This window comes from Poromitra crassiceps (assembly GCF_964638095.1).
Source record: "Poromitra crassiceps genome assembly, chromosome: 12".
In the NCBI taxonomy this organism is placed as follows: domain Eukaryota; kingdom Metazoa; phylum Chordata; class Actinopteri; order Beryciformes; family Melamphaidae; genus Poromitra; species Poromitra crassiceps.
Genome location: NC_139632.1, coordinates 30426499 through 30436622, shown reverse-complemented (window position 1 = coordinate 30436622; position 10124 = coordinate 30426499). Strand labels below are relative to the sequence as shown.

The window sequence follows — 10124 nt, the reverse complement described above, 5'->3', positions numbered from 1 at the left end:
CAAATCAATCAAACAAAAAATATATAAATAAAAGACAGAATCACAAAAATTGCCAGTTGCATTGCAAGCTGCATGATGATATTGACAGCATGTCAGTGGGATCAGCTGATAACGGCTTTAAAATCAAATGTGGGCATCGCTCTGATATGACATTTCTCCGGATATGACATCGGCCTGTCATATCGGCAGAAATGTCCTATTAGAAGCCTGTTTAAGTTGGATGAATCATACAGTTTTGTTTAAAAGAAAATGTTCGATAAATAAAAATAGGTTTTACATAACCTAAGTTGAAGTGGTTTTCTTATTTTTTCCAGTGAATGTGTAATGTGTAAAAGCATTGTATTTATCGCTGCATCTGCCAGTGGGCCATCACAATAAGAATAGGCATAATAACAGGCCAAAACCTCGGCCAAAAGAGTTGGAAAATATCGGCATATCGACAAAAAAATATTATAATAATAATCCAATACCGTGCATCCCTATAATCCCTACTTATACATTACTAGATCTAATACAAATATTACCAAGTCCACGTAATGATTATGTATGATAGAGAAAATACATAAGAAAAGACATAATAGTAATTTTCAAACAAATTAAATGCATACAAACAAAATGCAAGAAAAAACAAACACCCATGGATATAATTGAAGTATTGTAGGGCAATTCAGCAATATCCTGCTCTTGGTACAGTCACATGACCTCTGACCTCTTGTATAAATCCAGCTAAACCTAATCACACACTCTCCCCTCTTTAATTTTGCCCTTCCATCGACCTCTTCAGCCCTTTTCCTTGCCGTAGGCCCCTACAGACATGGGCGAGGGTCACGCAAACAGCTTTTTTAGCCCCCGGGGTGGGTGGGGGGTGGGGTTTTAGTTATTTACACATACACACACACACACACACACACACACACACACACATAGACATAGACACACACACACACACACACACACACACACACACACACATACACACACACACACATAGACACACACACAGCTGGCCTGACCAATGTAGCCCCCCACTTGATACCCGGTACCTCGTGACCCCCATGACCTCCCACTTGTACACACTGGCAGATTGCAATGTGAAATAAAGCTGTCAGTTGCAGGGCCCAAATAAAAAACGATCGCGGCTCAACACTGGGAGTTGCGTGCCCCTGACACCACTGAAATATAGATATAAATTGGAAGCAGATTAGTTTTTTGATCTTAATTCAAGTTTTGACAAGATATAGGAAGCCTGAGGGCTGGGCGGAATGCATGGGGTGTGTATGTATTGTGCACGTTTGTATGTATGTGTGTGTTCATTTCAGAATATGTATGCTTCTCTCTCGCTCTCTCTCCCTATAGCTCGTTCTCTCTCTATATGTACGTACGACCGCATTTCATGCATTGGGCTGACACTCTCATCCACAAGAACTGGCAGTGAGAAATATGAGCGTGCGTGTGTGTGTGCGTATGCGCGTGTGTGTGCACATAGGCGTGTGTGTGTGTGTGTGTGTGTGTGTGTGTGCATGTGCGTGTGTGTGTGTGTGATAGGCATTCCTCCCTGATAGACAGATATGTAACACAAGAGGCCCGGGGCCGTCGAAGCAGCCCATTCTGTTTGAGAGCTGTGCAAACAAATGGGTTCTCAGTGATTGGCGTTTATTTTGGTCTCACGAGGTGTGTGTGTGTGTGTGTGTGTGTGTGTGTGTGTGTGTGTGTGTGTGTGTGTGTGTGTGTGTGTGTGTGTGTGTGTGTGTGTGTGTGTGTGTGTGTGTGTGTGTGTGAAGTGTTTGAAATGAGCAGCTTTCAGAGTTGAAGTCACGGAGCAGGTGCCCGGTTTTGTTTCTGGATATATTGGAAGGACACAACTGTCCACAATTACTCCATGACATCATTTTTAATGGCCATTTACACTAACTTTGAATACTTTAATAGGGTCTTCAATTATTAGAAATGTATAATGTAGATCAGGGGTCTTCAACCTTTTTCAGCCCAAGAGAAACAGAGCAGGAACACCCCTTGATTTAAAATTAAATAAAATAGTGTTGCATTTCAACTAAGCGTGGCCTATAATAACATTTATAATCCAGCGCACACCAGGATATCATTGTCATGTTGACACTCCTAACTGATGAACTGAGGATCTCTATAATCTTGTATGTTCAGTAGAATTTTAACATTATTTTATATTTTTATGGCAACACATTATTCACAATAAAATCATCACATTAATTGACGTCCGCCCCTCGCTGAATAGAGTAGAGCATCAGGGTTCGAGGGTCGGGTAGAGGGACTGGACAGGGGGCTCTGGTTGGTGGGAAGGACCGTGGTGATGGAAGGGGGTGGAGCTAGGGGAAAGGGGCCGTAGCTAGGGATAGGAAGGTCATAGAGAGTCGGGGCTCGAGGGGTGGGGTACTGGGTAGGGGCGATGTGGGTGGTTTTGGGGTAGGAGTAGCACCATTTTCCATGTTGAAAAGGATTAGCCGTGTTGTTGAGGTACTCACAAACATTGCCTAAAGTCCCATAAAGCTGAATGTCCACACCACTGCGCTGTGGGCTTCAAGGTATTTGTGCTTGTATGAGTCTGGACAGACATGGATGCAGACTGCTCACTTGTTGGTAGAGGCATACAACCACAATGCAGTGTTTCTAGTTACAACTATTTTTTTTGTTTTTGCTCCAAATGAAATGTTTTATAGTCACTCATGGTAGGTCACTGGTTGGGGGAATTAATTATCTTCCAGACCAGGAGACGTCACGGAATGTCACATGACTGTTGAGCTCTATAGCCTTTGCAGGGAAGGATTTATGACATCACTGAAGATGGCACAATGTCTATCGCTGATGATATCACTTATGCATAGAATTGGTGATTCTTCTCCTAATGGTTTTCCGGGAGACTGGATGCCTTGCGGCACATTGCTGCCTCTCACAGTTCGATGGTCACTCTAGACCTGGTTCTTCTTCTTTCAAGTTTGCGGTGTTTCTCACACCTCCTCAATCTTGGCTGTTGCGCCTCGTCTCATGTTCCTCCGCTCCTCATCCCTCCTGAGCAACGTGCCTTCACCTTCATAAAGGAGTCCGTTAATAGAGATTTCAGCCCAGGGGCGGAAGCCATCGTCTGGTTCCTGTCCTCCATCCGTCTCCTAGAATTGGTGATGTCACCAGTGATGTCAGTTGAGCACTCGATAATAATGTCATCAGTGATGTCACTCAAGCAATTGTGATGTCATCAGTGAGTGATGTCAACAGTGATGTCACTAGTGATCTTAGTATAATAGGGCGACATTTACTACTATCATAGGGTGATGTTCTAAGCATGCTCAGTTCTCTCTTTCTCTCTTTTTTCAGCAATGTCATCAGTGATATTGTGGTTCACTCTTCTGCTGGTCTCCCTAATTGTGCCAGCCATCCTTGGAGTCTCCTTTGGTATCCGCAGACTCTACATGAAGTCACTTCTGAAGATCTTCGAGTGGGCGACCATGCGAATGGAGATGGGAGCAAAGGAAAATAAGCAACATCTCTATAAAACATATAGCAATGGCATCATAGCCAAAGAACCTCCGTCGTCTTTGGAGCAGGAGATCCAGGAGCTTCGGGACCCGGCCAGCACTCTGCGCTCAGAGCCAGAGTTTGACATGGCCGACATCTTCTGCTTTTGCCGTAGGGGTGTGGAGAGCATCGTAGATGACGAGGTGACCAAGTGCTTTTCAGCCGAGGAACTGGAGAGCTGGAACCTGCTGTCTCGGACCAACTGCGACTTCCATCATATTAGTGTGCGGCTCACTGTCCTCTGGGGCTTGGGAGTCCTGATCCGCTACATCCTCCTGCCTCTCAGGGTGGCTTTGGCCGTCACTGGCATTCTTATTCAACTGGTCCTGAGTACCATGGTGGGCTTTTTACCCAGTGAAAAGTTAAGGGCCTACCTGAGTGAGAAAGTTCATCTGATGTTTTACCGCATCTGTGTTAGAGGTCTCACAGCCATCATCACCTATCACAACAGAGAGAACAAACCCAAGAATGGTGGCATATGTGTGGCTAATCACACAACGCCAATTGATGTCATTATACTGGCTAATGATGGCTGCTACTCTATGGTTGGTCAGGTGCAAGGAGGGTTAATGGGGGCGATCCAGAGAGCCATGGTCAGATCTTCTCACCACATCTGGTTTGAAAGGTCTGAAGTCGAAGACAGACACCTTGTGGTCAAGAGACTTGGCAATCATGTAGCTGACAAAACCAAATATCCCATCCTCATCTTCCCTGAGGGTACTTGCATCAATAACACATCAGTGATGATGTTCAATAAGGGCAGCTTTGAAATAGGCTGTCCTGTCTACCCAGTTGCAATCAAGTATGATCCTCGGTTTGGGGACGCATTCTGGAACAGCAGTAAGTTCGGTATGGTGAGATACCTGTTGAGGCTGATGAGTAGCTGGGCCATGGTCTGCAGCGTTTGGTACCTGCCACCTATGAACAGACAGGAAGGAGAGGATGCGGTTCACTTTGCCAACAGAGTGAAAGCAGCCATAGCTGCACAAGCAGGGTTAGTGGATCTCCTCTGGGATGGAGGGCTAAAACGAGCAAAGGTGAAAGATTCTTTCAAAGAAGAGCAGCAGAAGCTTTACAGCAAAGTTCTAGTAGCAGACCAGGAGGACCAAAGCCAAGACAAACCTATAGAGGATGACAAAACAAAGGAGGATGAAAGCGGCCCAGATTTCGCTGCACTAGCGCCTCCTCTGGTCGGTCAGAGCGCCTGTTCAGGGGGAAGGGAACTGCTGGGAATAGTGGGACCCATGACCCTAACCCATGTGCTACGTCCTGCCGGTGAAGCTCCCGCTGTCAGGTGAAAAGAAGTGGCTGGCAACTGCGCATATGTCGGAGGAAGCATGGTGCTAGTCTACGGCTCTCCTCAGATCAGCAGATCGTGGAGCAGCGACCGGGGCAGCAGGGGGAAATTGGCCAAGAACAATTGGGGAGAAAAATGAGCGTGGGGAACCTGGGGGGGGACGGCCCAGATTCAGCCAAGGGACAATGAGGACACGGTCGGACTACAGCAGAGCATGAGATTATCACAATCCATTTGTATTGGGAACTAGGAATTTACAAGGTCAAAGGTCTGGAACGGCCCTTGTGGCATCACTTGACTTCAGATTTCTTACCCCGATCTCGGGGGAGCCTCACCACCCCCGCGCCCCGTCTGTCAAAATCCAAGATGGCAGATCCGCCCTTCTACAGTAGTGCAAGTTGTAGTATACGGTATCCTACTGTTTATCAGTACTTCTGTCTTATTTGTGTCTCATTAAATCAGCCATACACACAGTACTGTCTAACTTTCTATCTATGGACATATTTCTAAGGTGTTTGTATGTGCAAAATACCGTGTAATGTGTTGTTAGAAACTGCTAACAATTGGCTAGCCTGGCTACAGCTAAACCTAGCTGGTTTCCCAACTGTTTACAGGACACAGTCAACTCGGGTGTGATGTCATTCACATGGGAAATCCCTAGTTCCCAATACAAATGGAATGCGCCATTAGATAGTGACATTTATTAATGTCCTTTATATGCATTATATTATATGCTTTTCATTCGGCTCTGAGCTAAAGACTGTTGATCCTATGCTGCACATATATTTTGTTTTGATATTTCAGTATGTATCCCTTTTAATTATGTTTATTTGTTATTGTTACACTCAAAGGAAGGTCAAATAGGTCCATAGTTAGTTTATTACTTTATTACATGTACATGTTACTTTGTTTTGCAAAACATATTCATAGACCAGAAACCCTGTTTGCTTGTAGATACTTTTTATTGCTATGAGTTGTATCTCTGATTAAAACATGCAAAAAAGAAGAAGAAGAAGAAGCTATAATAGGGTGGTGTTTACCACTATAATATGGATTGTGAGCATGCGCAGTTGCTCAGTATGAAAAATAATCAGCAAAAGTGTGCTAACTGTGTAAGTGCATATACTGTACTGTACTGTATTGCATAAGTGAGACCAATGATACAACGAGCTAATCATCAGTTTCAGTAAAAAGAAAGATGTGCAACTCCAGGAATTCTGCAGCTATGTAAACCTTGTATAGAAAGACGAACACCTATTAGCTAGCTAGACTGTCTTGTTTTCTTGTTCTGCGCGCTCTCTCTTTTCTCTCCTTTCCACTCTTTTCTGTCTCTGCTTTCTTCTCCCTCCTCTCTCTGCTCTCTCTCTCTTACCTCTCTTCCCTTGCTATGATTGTTTTTTTATATGCTTTATATCAGGGGCGTATCTACGGGTGGGCCTGGGTAGGCACACGCCCACCCACTTCTTGCCCTGGCCCACCCAAATTTTTTTTTTTTTTTTTTTTTTTTTTTAATTGGTTGTTTTCTAGAGGCAAACTTGCTGCTGCATTGCTAGCCAATGGTTTTGTTACTTTTGTAAAAACGCAGGGCACATCATCTCCAGAGTCTAATGCATGACAACTTCATGACATCTAGGAATTTTGTTCTCTCTGTGGATAAATAAACCAGAGGGCGTCTTGTTCAAACTTGAAGCAGCCTCAGTGTTGTTATTTTTTAAACTCACAGCAGTATATGGATCAGTGGTTCTAATTTCTGTATAAAGTAACAGTATACACACAAGTATAAGCATTCATGTATGCAACATTTGGCACCTATATGTAACCTTTTAAGGTTGAGATAATTGTATTATCATTATATGGTCCAAATATTTCAGTAAAGCACTTGAAACACTTGAAATATTCTTGCTTGGGTGGTATCATTCTACTTGAAATGATGGTCAAATGCATTATTTTTAGTAAAATAACACGTCAAATTTTTCGGGCGGCCGGCCTTCGGCCGGCCACCCGAGAGGGCCCGGCCTTCGGCCGGGCATCTGCACCCCTTCCTATCCAGGCCCACCCAATTTGATCCAGGCCCACCTATAATTCAATTTCTGCATACGCCCCTGCTTTATATACAGTACGATTGTTCAATTCTGTTTATTGATTGTGCTTAGCTAGACCTAGCTAGACAAATTCTCTGTAAACTCCTCTGAGACATGCTTGTGAATTAGGGCTTTACAAATAAAATTGACTGGACTTGACCCTCCCTATACATCGTCCTCTTATCAGCAACAGTGGCTCCTCCATTGACTGTATATAAATATGGACACCAAGGGCCTCTACTACAAAACAAGATTTAGGTTGATCCTGATAAGTTTGGGTTTAAACCTGGTTTAGCCGTACTACAAAGCAAGTTAACTTCTTACCAACATATATTTCCATAGCAACTTATGCTTCACACTTAACCTGGTCCGCAGCAGGTTAAGTTGCAAGGATAAGATTAGACCTTATATACACCGCCCACGAACCAATCGAATCAGCAGTTTGGAAAAATGGCCAACCCCTTTCTGGACGAGTTTCCCATCGAAGGAGCACAAATTGTAATGTTGAATTAATCAAGGACTAAAGCCTTGCACTTGTTGGCTATTTTAATTAAGCCCTACTTACCACTTTGGAATATGTTTTTATATATTCATTTTTGTGCTCTCAAGTAGCCTAGATACGTTGTTTGACCCCGCTGATCGATTGCAGCTGAATAGTGAGTGGAGAAATATCACTAAACCGGCATAAAAAGGTTACATAAACGTCTCCAAAGCGCACGGTGCCCGGTGCGCAACGGAGCTGAGACTGATGTTGGGTTGGAATTGAAATGGTCATAGCCTACATGCTAGAATAGCCTACTACATCTAAGCAATTTAATATGGGATCACCTGCACACAGGCGATCCCATAATAAGATGATTCATATCTAGGCTACTCCTGCATTTTGCAGCTGCAACTGTGTTGCTTTTGGCCTGTATGATGTGATTGAACTTCATATTTCCAGCATCATTATATGAAATATGGAGATATGCGACTCTGCTGACAATATACGTGACCACAAAATAGGCTATTTTTATGCCTCCGCCAGCGATAGCCAGGCCGGAGGCATTATGGATCCGGGTTGTCCGTCTGTACGTACGTACGGCTGTCCGTCTGTCCGTACGATGTTTGTTAACGCGATATCTGAGGAACGCCTGGACGGAATTTCATCAAATTTGCCTCAAACATCGACTTAGACTCAAGGATGATCTGATTAGATTTTGGTGGTCAAAGGTCAAAGGTCAAGGTCACTGTGACCTCTCGAACGCCATTTTCAAGCTTGTTAACGCGATATCTGAGGAACGCCTGGACGGAATTTCATCAAATTTGCCTCAAACATCGACTTAGACTCAAGGATGATCTGATTAGATTTTGGTGGTCAAAGGTCAAAGGTCAAGGTCACTGTGACCTCTCGAATGCCATTTTCAAGCTTGTTAACGCGATATCTGAGGAACGCCTGGACGGAATTTCATCAAATTTGCCTCAAACATCGACTTAGACTCAAGGATGATCTGATTAGATTTTGGTGGTCAAAGGTCAAAGGTCAAGGTCACTTTGACCTCTCGAACGCCATTTTCAAGCTTGTTAACGCGATATCTGAGGAACGCCTGGACGGAATTTCATCAAATTTGCCTCAAACATCGACTTAGACTCAAGGATGATCTGATTAGATTTTGGTGGTCAAAGGTCAAAGGTCAAGGTCACTGTGACCTCTCGAACGCCATTTTCAAGCTTGTTAACGCGATATCTCAGGAATGCCTTGACGGAATTTAATCAAACTTGTCTCAAACATCGACTTGGAGTCAAGGATGAACTGATTAGATTTTGGTGGTCAAAGGTCAAAGGTCAAGGTGAGCTCTCCAACGCCATTTTCAAGCTTGTTAACGCGATATCTCAGGAATGCCTTGACGGAATTTAATCAAACTTGTCTCAAACATCGACTTGGACTCAAGGATGAACTGATTACATTTTGGTGGTCAAAGTTCAAGGTCACTGTGACCTCTCACACACCCAATTTCCAAGCTCTGTAACGCAACATCACAGGAGCGCCTTGACGGAATCTCTTCCAATTTGCCTCAAATGGCGATTTGGACTCCAGAATGAACTAATGGCGGATGCATAAGTCCGCGTTGCGGTCGTTCTAGTTTTATAAATGAAATCTATGCCCGCACGTACCGTGTCGATTCAGTTCAGAAGCATTTTTTTATTTTATTATCATTCTTTTTTTTATTGATTAGCCTATAGGAATTATTCAATCAGTGCGACTAAACACATCATGAGATCATTATTATTCATTGAGCCTAAATGGTCTATACATACGGATTTTGGACTGAGATAGATTACACATTGCTTCCACAAAAGACTGTAGATAGAGAGCTGTAGATAGCCTACGAAACCGCTCTTCAAAGAAATTACTGGTGTGGATAAAAGTGGTCACTTTAGACAGTCATTCGGGAACAGTAATAATATCCAACGCAGATTTGTATTTGCGGTTTCATTCAATGAGGAAATAGGCGTGTCTGGCGCTGTCAGAGTTGGAGCAGTCTATATTGCACTGATTGGCAGTTGTTAAAAACCACGCCTCTTTTGCGGGCACGAGCTCCAGTGCACGGGCATTTTCATGTGCACGAGCTGAGAGCTTGATTAGAAAAACCTGGTTCGAGTTAACGAGTGGCAATCGACGTTCGTAGTACAAGTTAACTACAATCGAGCTGATCTGGTTTAGACAAACCAGATCAAGGGACAGATCCTGGATCTTCTTATAGAACATCGTAGTACAGGCCCCATGTCAGCTCCCAGAAAGTGAAGCCAAAACATCTCGATCGCCCTCTGGTGGCTGGTATAGCTCATACCAAACTAAACAATCAAATCAGATAAAATGCCACCAAAGATGGTTTCTGTCATTTTAGGAAGTTCTTATTGCGTTCAAGTTTCACATGTTCAAGTGTAAATTTTTCGGATGTTTATTTTTTAAGTAGTTATGACAGTATAAAAAGGGATGATTGACAGCTGTGACAGCCACTCTTCCCGTTCGAGATTGCACTGGGAAGTAGCAAGTAACACGACGCAAAATGCCGCGTTTCATTCAATCTGATAAAAGTTCGATGTTTCTCACCATAAACAACATGCGTGGCCATCTTGAAATGACATCAAATGACGCGGTGGGAGCTACTGGGGGTTGAGAAATCATACCCAAGTTTGCGGGTAGGAACTCCGAGTTA

General features: G+C 43.6%; 1 protein-coding gene and 1 pseudogene across 2 annotated transcripts in view; both read left to right on the top strand.

Annotated features, from left to right (window-relative positions):
• LOC310786145 (adhesion G protein-coupled receptor D2) overlaps window positions 1–10124 on the top strand; it is a gene marked incomplete at its 5' end in the record, with an annotated part of 161082 nt that overhangs the window by 85878 nt on the left and 65080 nt on the right. The window lies entirely within an intron of this gene.
• Window positions 3348–7132, top strand: LOC310786945 (glycerol-3-phosphate acyltransferase 4 pseudogene; annotated as a pseudogene). Its single transcript has 2 exons — window positions 3348–4718; window positions 7112–7132. The product of its transcript is annotated as a glycerol-3-phosphate acyltransferase 4 pseudogene (transcript).